Source organism: Adelges cooleyi, unplaced genomic scaffold (assembly GCF_023614345.1).
Source record: "Adelges cooleyi isolate 19-005CV unplaced genomic scaffold, UGA_ACOO_1.1 ACOO_flye_CR_arks_rails_tigmint_CR_PRNA_130, whole genome shotgun sequence".
Classification (NCBI taxonomy): domain Eukaryota; kingdom Metazoa; phylum Arthropoda; class Insecta; order Hemiptera; family Adelgidae; genus Adelges; species Adelges cooleyi.
This window is the reverse complement of record NW_026095785.1, coordinates 32,092-43,242: the sequence shown is the minus strand read 5'-3', so window position 1 is coordinate 43,242 and position 11,151 is coordinate 32,092. Positions and strand designations below refer to the sequence as shown.

The following is an 11,151-nucleotide window of genomic DNA, read 5'->3' as shown; positions in this document are numbered from 1 at the left end:
ATATATATTAATATAAAGGGCTGCGGGAAAAAAGATCAATGTAAATTTATTTTTGAAAATTAGATTTTGGTATCAAATTATTTGTATTGACGTATTGTATCTTTTATGCGCTCGAACTAGGGAAAAAACAGATTAGTCGAGTGACTAAAAATATATTAAATTTTTCCCAACTAATAAATATAAAAATATTAAAAAAAAATAAATAAATAATTTAAAAAAAACCAGAATAAGCAAGTCATTGTACGGTACCACTGCAGGTAGAAGAATAAACATACCGCGGACGCGGTGGCCGGTCACCGGTGGATCGGCACTGGTCGGCAAAATAACGCGCATGCGCAGACACAATGCGCCCGACACAGAAGTGTCGGCTAAAATACGGTCGGCGATATTATTTTCGGCGTTAATGTTTTTCAGTTATAATAATTTTCGGTAAAATTATGGTTGGACCAAATACTTACGGCTAAAATATTTTCGGCTTTTTTATAGCCTCCCAATAAAATACTTCTTTGTATAATAGGATAATCTTGAAATATTTTACAAAATAAATAAAATATATTATATTACTTTTTTATATCCACTGTACTACTGTATATTTACTATCGGAATTTAATTCTATCAGCTTTAACGATTACGCTGTAAAGCAAAGGAAGTGTAATGGTGTATATAGTAGCTCAAAAGGGATGAATGGGATTGCCTAGTAATACCAAAGAGTTACTGTAGTGTCAAATGTGTAATGTATGTATAATGTTGATAATTTGAAAACTTTAATAATTTAAAAAAGTTCCTTTTTCGGTTATCATTAGTACTTAAACTAGAATTGATACGTTTTGTATAATCGACTAAAATACATTGGATTACAATGGAATATTGGACTTGTCTAACAAGCCAACCCCAATATACAAAACGTTTTTTACCTATTTTTAATAGGTAGAAGTAGATAAGAGTTATATATACATGTCAGGCGAGTCCTGTATCAGTAACTACATATAGGGTAAAGAGTAAAGACTATACAAGTAAAATAGTAAATAGTAATACAAGTCCAATAAACAATGAGCCGTTTCCAAAAAGTTATTTGTATTTTCAATCAAAATAAAATAACAAAACCTTGTAATAAACATTTTAAACATAATGTGGGCTCTCCGTAGTCCGTAGACCGTATGTGGCCAAAACGATAGTTAAGCCTCAAAAAATAACAATATGTTTAAAAATAGTTTCAACTGATAATGAAATGTCCGGTCATCGATTATCGAGTTTGATAAACTCGTATTTACTTTTTATACCTATTTATACTATTACTGTTGCCTACATAAAAGATGACATAAACAGAGTACATGAAAATAATAAATGACAAATGAACAGAGTAGCCATAAATCACGAAATCGAATATAAGGAAAATTTGCTCTTTGACGTAACTGTCCATTTCTTAGTACCTACGTCTTATTGGTTATAAAATTATTTTGTAATCTGTGAAAATACTTTGTTTCACTCATACATTTTCGTATAACATTTTATGGAGGTTAAAATTTAATTGATCTATTTTTCATCTAGATAAAATTGTATTTATCTTTTTCTTTTAGCTAAATAAATGTTAAATGAATAATTTAATATCTTATCTAGATGATATATTACTCAATTATCCGTTATCTTATCTAGATAACTTTATAGTTATCTTTTCCCAACACTGGTCGTAATTCTACTATTCACTTGCGTTGTTCTACGTCTTAGTCCTACATCTTAAGTTAAACCATACTATTTAATATTGTTGTTTAATGTTATTCTATGTCTATCGTGTAACTAACATAATTTTTGTTGCGTTAATTCTATTAAATCAATTCTAATTCATACGGAAACGAGTGTTGTTTCAACTTATTTACTTTGGTCACCTTGGAGCCCTAGGCCCGCATAACAAACATTTAAATGAATATATTTATAAAAAAAATGCAATGGATACAAAAAGTGGTTAAATGTTATTTCATATTTTTTTTTAGAACCGCCATTGTTAAGACCATTTTTTAATAAATAATAATATTATTTTACTTAATACTGATAAAGAATAATAAATATACGAAGTAAAACAGGGCTGCGTATACTTTCGTCCCTAAGAAGGTATATTTGGCAGGTAATTCAACCGGCGCGGCAACTTTAAAACATTAACTTCCATTTTGTACCTATACACTTTGCAATACGTACTAAAAAATATATAGATTATAGGTGATACCTACACGCATTTATAAAATAAACAAAGATAACAGTTCAATAATAGGTAAACAGTTTTCTAGAGATAATAAAATATCGTTTTTTTGGTGGTGAAAAATATACGTTCGGACTTTTTGTCTCTTTCAAAATGCCATCTGGAAATATTTTTTAAAAACAGCCTCGTTTGAGTCGTTAGCTAATAATTACTCCTTAATAATATGTCATGCTGGCAGCACAACTAACACCATTAATAATCGTATATTGTATACAAGTATTGTTAGTGTTGGCATTACTGAGAGGCGGTTTTTTTAGGGGCGGCGATTTGTCCGGCGGCGTTTTGTCGGGCGACCTTTTGTCGTGTTTCCGATACAGTGCATCCGGCACAGAAGTGTCAGCTAAAACACGTTCAGTGACATTATTTTCGGACTTATTATCGCCGTAAATAATTCGGCAGTATCATTACTCTATATTATAGGGCCTATAACATTAAAATAATAGAATCTAAATTCAAAATCGCCTCGGTTAATTGTCAGGTTTAAAGCCCAAAAATTACACCCAAAACAGTGAAATGCAAAAAACTATTAATTTCTTAAAGGTGAATGTACCTATAATAGAAGTCAAGTTATAGTTAAAAATAATAGTAATTGATATTTGTTTAAAATTACCGAGTTTGAACAATTTTTCCATTTGAGGAGTGATTTAATATATCCTTTATTTTTTTTTCATTTTGGCTAATCGCTTTTTATTTTTTGGAATACTTTCTATTTTAACATATATAAACTTAACTTATAGACTTATATATAACCTATGGTATACACTTTACACAAAAGTTGTGACAACATAAATGTACAAACTACGACTTGTTTGTACTATTTCATGGGACTAATTGTACATATAAGTACAGAGTATATTTACATTCCCCCGGACTTTTGAGACAACTATTATTTTTAAAACTAGAGATACAGATAAAGATGTCTAGAGGTTAGTCGGCTAAATGTCTGTTATGGTTTACCTTTGTGAAACAAAATTTGTTCAAACGTAGTATGTTATATGTCAGTACACAGCGGTTCTGAGGGGGGTGCCCGGCTACGCCGGCCATGGTGTCGTGACATATTTAATAGATAAGTTAATAATACATTCATATTTTTTTGATCCATATATTTAAATCCATAAATTGATTTTTTTTTAGATGGCTAACCAACAGTTCATCCTACTAAATGATCATAATTAAAAATTTTAAAATAATTTTATTATTCATTATGTAGTATTAATTTTAAAAAATATAGCAAAATCTATAGTTTTAACTTTTTTAGAGTGGAGCGAATACTTATATTATACTTCTATAAATTATAAAATAATAAATTAAATGTTGATGTTGAATTTCAATATAAATTAAAAAATGTATTGTTCTTATTTTTGCTATTTTTATTCAGTGCTTCAGATATTATAATATTAATCATTTATTAAATGAAAAATTAGTTTCAATAAAAATGATAATATTTTATTTTTTAGATTCCGAATTCGTACGGCCCGTGACAATATTTTCCGTGACTTTACGGCCTCCCCGCGCAGACTTGTATGTAAACCTAACCTAACCTAACCTACTTAACCTAACCTTGTGTGTATATATTTCCAAAAGTACTTGCACAAGACCGGTGACGAGTTAACGTATACAACGATTTGTTTTTAAAAAATCGATCAGGACATAAAAAAAACACCATGTCGTCGTCGTGTCGGCGATGGTAGCATAAAATCCTCTAAACAATATTTCCTTATAATAATATTACTATGACGTATCTTAAGACAATCTTAAGATCATGGGTCGTCGCGTACTACCGCACAGCTGAAAGAATATTGTGACCCACACTGCAAAAGCAATTACTTTGGGTAAACAACGATTTAAAAAGTTGTTGTTACAAATCGAGTTTCGTTTGCATAGAGTTGTTTTCTACTCAAATCTTTAATATAAACAGGGCAAGATGTTTTTTAATGTACGGTATTAATACTAACCTAACCGCCACCACGTGGTACAGGTAGGGTTAAGCGGGACGAATGTAAAAGCGTTGTATTTTTCAAATGTCAGTAAAAGTATTGAGTTAAAGCTAAAAGTAATTGTCGACGGTATCTAAAAATAGCTTCACTACATATGTTCTGTTGTATGACGGTATTAATAAAAACGATCCGATAACATGCGATATTTCTACAAAATATATTTGCATAAAAAAATGAACCAGTAAACTTGTGAAATACAAAATCATATTATTTTACAATATTATGTAGTTTGTGTTCCAAGTTGGTATAAGACGGGTTACGCACCATGGCTGTGGCGTACAGCTGCTTGGAGTATATACAATTAGTTTATACAATAATAATATAAGTTATGTGAAAATTGTTAATGTATGATAACATTATATGATATGTGAACGTTTCAAATGAATAACAATATAAATTACAATGACACTGACGATTATCCATACTAGAAACATCGGCAGAAATACCATGATAGTCAGAAGTTTCAGCAACAGTGCATAAGAAGTCAATACAAGTAGCCACGGTGCAATAGCCGTAAGTAAGAGTACCAGTATGACAATACTAGCAAAAATCAGCACAATAGCTACTGCACTGACCACAACTCCGTAACACACCTTTGCGAATAGGCCTATGCCCATTTCTCGGATGCCAGTCAGAAAGGTCGTTCCAACAACCTGTTAAATACATTTGAAGAATACAGCGATAGAGGTAAATTCAACAATTAATTTTAAACTTACAAGTTCTGGTCGGTGGGGTAGGTATATAACTGTTAAAAACAAAATAATATGTAAATTTCTATGAGAAGTTTATTACCTGTGTGTCGACCTGCAGGATCGGCAAATTTGGTTTTCCAAATTCAATAAGTGAAGTTCTGTCAAGGTTTTTGACTTCGGGCAACACCATGCCAAAACCCGGGTAGGAAATCATATCTACACTGCAGTGCAAATGGCGGCTGTCCATCGTCAAATTCCAATTGACTTGTTCTTCCTTATATAACTTTTTGAGAGAGGTATTTTATATTTTAATAGATTTCGGAAAAACTTTTAAGCGCAAAATATTTAAATTTCTATGAGAAGTTTATTACCTGTGTGTCGACCTGCAGGATCGACAAATTTGGATTTCCAAATTCAATAAGTGAAGTTCCGTCAAGGTTTTCGACTTCAGGCAACACCATGTCAATACCCGGGTAGGAAATTATATCTATACTGCAGTGCAAATGGCGGCTGTCCATCGTCAAATTCCAAATGACTTGATGTAGTCCTGATTGGCTCATTGTTCCAATCAACACAACGATCATCAACACAAAAACCGTATAATACAATTTATACATATTGTATTAGTTGTTAGAAATCCTTCGAAACAGGAAAAATTAGAAAAAACGGTTCGGAGAAATATGTTGTTTTACACTGAAATGGTGCGGAGATACAAATGTAATATTAACATCAATAATAACAGTTACGATATAAACAAGCCGTTTTTAATACATATGTACCTATATTTAGAGTATTTGCCAGCATATAAATAAGTATATAATATGTTTTTAAATAACATATGTGTTACTTTTTCTTTTTTGAGTGCCGTAATCGTATATGTTAGACTTATCTTCTAAGATTAATTTCCAACCCATAAATTGTGTTTTATTTTATAAAATATTATTTTACACCAATTCCTTATAACTATAGGTATATTGTAGGAAAATGTATTTATTATTTTATCGGTTGAGCCCTGCATTAATTCACTTTCAAAATAATTGTAATTTTTCAGTTTTTTTACACGTGTATTGTTCAAATAATAACATGTTTTCATATGAAACTAAAAAAAAATGAGAAGCTTCTCTAAAAAAGATTCTATCAATTTAAAAAAAAATATCATGCTTCTAGTACACATTTTATAAAAGCGATACCAAAAGATCTGATTTAGCTTTACTGATTTATTCTATAAAATTATAAATATATATTTTATGATGAATATACTTGATACTTATATGCACAAGTGTAATTTCATAAAATGCTTATATGCGATAATGCAATTTTTTTTGCGCGACCCCCTCCCTCATTTTTTTCCAATAACTAAAAATAATAATTCATGCATAATTGTCTGAAATCGGGTGAAACTGTTTTTTCAAAAGATATTAGTTTTTAGCCATAGAATTAAAATTTTTGGGACTTCACATTGCACTTAAGAAATATTGTAAGCATTTCAAAAATGTCCTTATTTTGTCAATTACGTATATTAATGACTACGAACTGTCTGTTTATAAGTGAAAAATATTGTTAAAGTCTCCAAATACATTATAACTATTATTTTAATAAAGTTTCTTTTTTACAGTCTGGAAATTGTTTTCTACTGTACTCACTTACAACTTGTAGCACTAACTGTTAATTTTACAATTCGTGTATTAAAAAAACAAGTTCTTAATACTTGTACATTTAATGGCAATTTACTTACTGTTACTTAATTTGAATAATTATTAATTAAATGAATGTTCTCAGAAATAGCCAAGGAACCAAATGTCTATTTGAAACATGAAAAAATGAGTCATAGTGTACACGTCATTATATGACCTTTTTTACACCGTCTGGTGTAGATAAATAATTGTACCTACTACAACTTTGTGTTCAAATCTAAGGTGTTATTACGAAAATTAAAAATGTTATTGTCATTATCGATGGTTATTAGTAAAATAAAAACTTTAATAATCCTATCATATAATATACTACTTGAATTTCAAATGTATTAATTTCGTACATTATAAATAAGGTGTTAAACTTAAAGATTAAATATATAAAATGGGTTATCAGCAATGTTGAATATGTTATAATCATTTTAAATAGACTTAGTTAGGAAATGAAATCCTCTTTTAGGGACTTAAAGCTATAAAGGTGTGCAAAGTACACCAAGTAGGTCAGTACAGTGGGGTCAATGCGTAATGGATCAAAGCATGGTGGGTACGTAGATATCAAGACAGATAACCAATATTTGGTTTAAGTGAAGACCCAAATTTTGAATTACTGAAATTAAAAAAAATTACATATTAGGCTATAATTAATCTATAAATATTATATATATATATATATATATATATATATATATATATATATATATATATATATATATATATATGACAATACTAGTCATTAGCTGGTTATCTCGGATAACAATCTAGTATCTAAACTATGCATCAGTTACCACGGAATAATCGAGTGACCAGTACCCATAATATATTTTATTATTTGTACATAACCTCTGTCGCTAACAAATTTTAACTTCACAGTTCACACATTTTCCATTAGTGAAATGAGAAATTACAAACTTAATTAAAAAATGTTAGTAAATTTACATTTTACTTTATAGTAAATACGATAGCATGCTCATTGTAGTTAAGTCATAACTCGTTATTTTATAGTTTTTGAAATATTTGCATAAATATATCAATTGATAATATTTGCTCTCGACTTTATTTTGACGTTACATTCTTGGACAAACCATTAATTTAATAGGTAAGTGTATTAAAGTTTAATAGATAATTTAATACAATACGAATTCAATTAGCTTTTTTATTTTAGGTTGAATGCTTTTTTCCGAAAATCTTTTATCATTTAAAAATCAATGTTATCATGTCAGAAATATCTATGGCGTTGAGAATAGGCTATACCAATTACTATGGAAATGTCTTTTCAATTGGACCCAAGACTGAAGACCTTACAATTTTAAATCAAGGTGTAAATTATACATATAAAGCATTAATTTAATAGGTAAGTTTATTAGAGTTTAATGGGTAATTTAATTCAATACGATTTCAATTAGCTTTTTTAATTTAGGTTGAATGCTTTTTTACTGAAAATATTTCATCTTTTAAAAACCAATGTTATCATGTAAAATTGGTTTTGAGTATGACATATCAATTGCTATGGAAATGTCTTTCCAATCGGACCCAAGACCTTACAATTATATATCAAGGTGTAAATTATAAGTATAAAACATTTATTTCTAATGTGACATTTTTTCATGTGAATGTATAATATCAACACTAAGCAATTTGAATGAAAAGTGTGTTGTGTTAACTTAAAATAATTATTAATGCATGTATTTGTGTATGTGGGTTGATAATACTCATATACCCGTTTCATTTATTTTTAAAAATATCAGTAATTAATGTATGAATTTCATACTACTACATACAAGGAATCGCTTCTTGATTATACCAATATTTATAATAATATGTAAGTATATTATTTTTATTTGATTAAACTTATCTAAGGTAGTTCAAATGTCTGCTTTCAGTTTAGTTATTTCTTACAATGATATAACCCATATATTGTGTGTCTGACATACATTACGGATATTTTATCATAAAGTTTTAGCTATAACTGACACAGGTATTTGGCTATCACAGTTAAATTTTATATCAAATTTATTAATATACAATAATTCTCTCTTTAAAAAAGTAGTAATTCTATTAATTTGTATTTAATGAATTCAGTAAATCAAGTAAATTATTTTTTTGAACTTGCCTAAGATAATTCTTATAGTTAATTTTATTTATTGAATTTTGATTTTGTTAGATTTGTTTAATTACCAACGATTGTTAAAAGAAAAAAATTTAAATCAGTATTATAGAAGTTGAACAATTTCAAATGTATAGATATTGTTTTTGTTTAATATTTTTGATTGAATATTTCCAAAATAGTAACATTTGTAATTTTTAAATTTATTGTTGTATTAATAATTAGTTTATGAATATTTTATTAGTTAAATACTTATATTATCAGACAAAAGATTATTATTGTTCTTTAAATGTTATACTATACTATATATTTGTCGTTGAAATTTATCAACACAATTGTTTGACTATGTGTTATCAATGTTCAAATTTTGTAAACTACACAGTAAAAATTAATAAAAATTGTTTTTAACTCTTTAAAGTAGGAAAATTGTCGCATACGCATTACAGCAAATATTCTTTTAACCATTATTTGCATCATTAAAGGTAAACAAATTTTATTTTTAACAACTATGCATTATAAGTTAGTATAATTGATTTTATCAATCCGGCGACGGATTGACGACCCGTCCCGGAAGCAAATTCGTCAAGAAACCATCTCATGATGGCAGCGTTGGGCCTTAAAGGCCCGTTAAGCTTGACAAAAAAAAAAAAAAAATTGATTTTATAATTATTTGTATTCATACATAAATATAGTATACATGTATGTATGTGTATAAAATCAGACAAACTTGTCACGTACAAATTCCATAAAATTTAAATCCTTAAAAATGTGTTTTATTACAGAATAATTGTTAAATTTAGATACTACAATTTAGCTAAGGCTATTTTTGATTTAATATTGCCACTTTTACATAATCTTAGTAAAACGTACCCGTTATAATAGTTTAATAATGTCAATACTTTAATTTGTATAGTAAACAAGGAAATATCAAATAATGGTTTTCTTTTTAAACAACTAAAATCTATTAAGCTTTTAATTTTCTAGATATTAAATAGTGAAGAAAATAATAAAAATAAGAAAATACTGATTATACATAAAATCAAAATTAGCAGATTCAACTGTAAAAGAATTAACTTTTCAATTTGAAATTTTTGAAACAGACATATTTTATTATAAAGGCTTTAGAATCACTATTATTATAACATTATACACCTTATAAGTTATAATAATAATTAGTAAGTACTAATAAAAAGATAAGAACATATAAACTATTTAATTTAATAGTTATTAATAAAATAAAAAAGACAAGTTCTGATAATTTAATGTTTGCGTGACACAAACCCTAACTTTATTTCTGAAGTTTGAGTATCACTGTGTGATTTTGTGTAATTGAGTCACAAACTATTGATCCATATTTTTATTAACGGGATCTTAATAAGAAATAACTTGACTTAAAAAAAAATGAAATATCAATGATGTTGAAAAATTTACCGTTACAGAAAAATCAAATCTTTTTTACCAACAGGATGAGGAAAACAGAAAAAAAGTAAAAGTACTTTGAATCACAGTTTGGAACTACCGGCTTAAATTAAGTTGATAATTAATACAATTTCAAACTTAACTGTGATTTTGTTGTAGGTTCCTAATACACTGTTTACAAAAACATCTAGTCTTTAGACAACTTAATCATTTAAACACAGTCCACTTTATTGCATTATTTTTTATTAATAAAGTTGTTTATATAATAAAAAAAAGTTAGTTATAAATGTAAAATAAGCAACATTTTAAATATTTACTGTAGAATTAAAATAGTAAGCAAATTAAATCCAAAATTCCTTATTTAGTGTAAATTGTTTAAAACAATTATTTGAGCACAGAACATATTTTGAATAAATTGAACATAACTAAACAAATAATAGTAACGCTTCGCGACGCGTGTCCATTCAATGTATGCACTTATGAGATTGTAAGCCAAATTTTAAAGCTATTGTTTACTACCTATAAAAACTAAAAATTATAATTTTCAAATAGCATAATAATGATCTGTTGTACTGTGCTGTTACTTGCTGAATGTAGAACATAGATAGTAGAAAAATATGATAACTAATGATAATAATATTTTGTATTATCATCATAGCAGCAGTTATCAACCTACTTGTACCACGGTTTTTGATTGTTGTGGTTAAATAGCCATTCGTTAGCTGCTGTCAATATAGGTCTGTCAACCTACCTGTCATGACGGTGTGTTAGAAAAGTCGGTAATCTATAAATATGAAACGCTGGTCAAACAAAATATCACAAAACATTTTATTGTGTTTGGTTATCTGTGTACTCATCTATCGGACAATGCGATCATAAATAAGTATTTTATTGGCTCCCGGTCTTTGGAAAACCAAAGAAATATAACAATATTTAAGAGAAAATGTAATATCTTTACAAAGTCATAGCTAACGACTAGATGGATAAAAATTAATAA

General features: G+C 28.0%; 1 long non-coding RNA gene across 1 annotated transcript; it reads left to right on the top strand.

Moving 5' to 3' along the window:
• Positions 1-7,470: 7,470 nt before the first annotated feature.
• On the top strand, positions 7,471-8,834 carry LOC126847922 (uncharacterized). Its single transcript, XR_007687168.1, has 3 exons — positions 7,471-7,727; positions 7,794-7,982; positions 8,049-8,834. It is a non-coding gene; the product is annotated as an uncharacterized LOC126847922 (long non-coding RNA).
• The last annotated feature ends 2,317 nt before the right edge of the window (positions 8,835-11,151 follow it).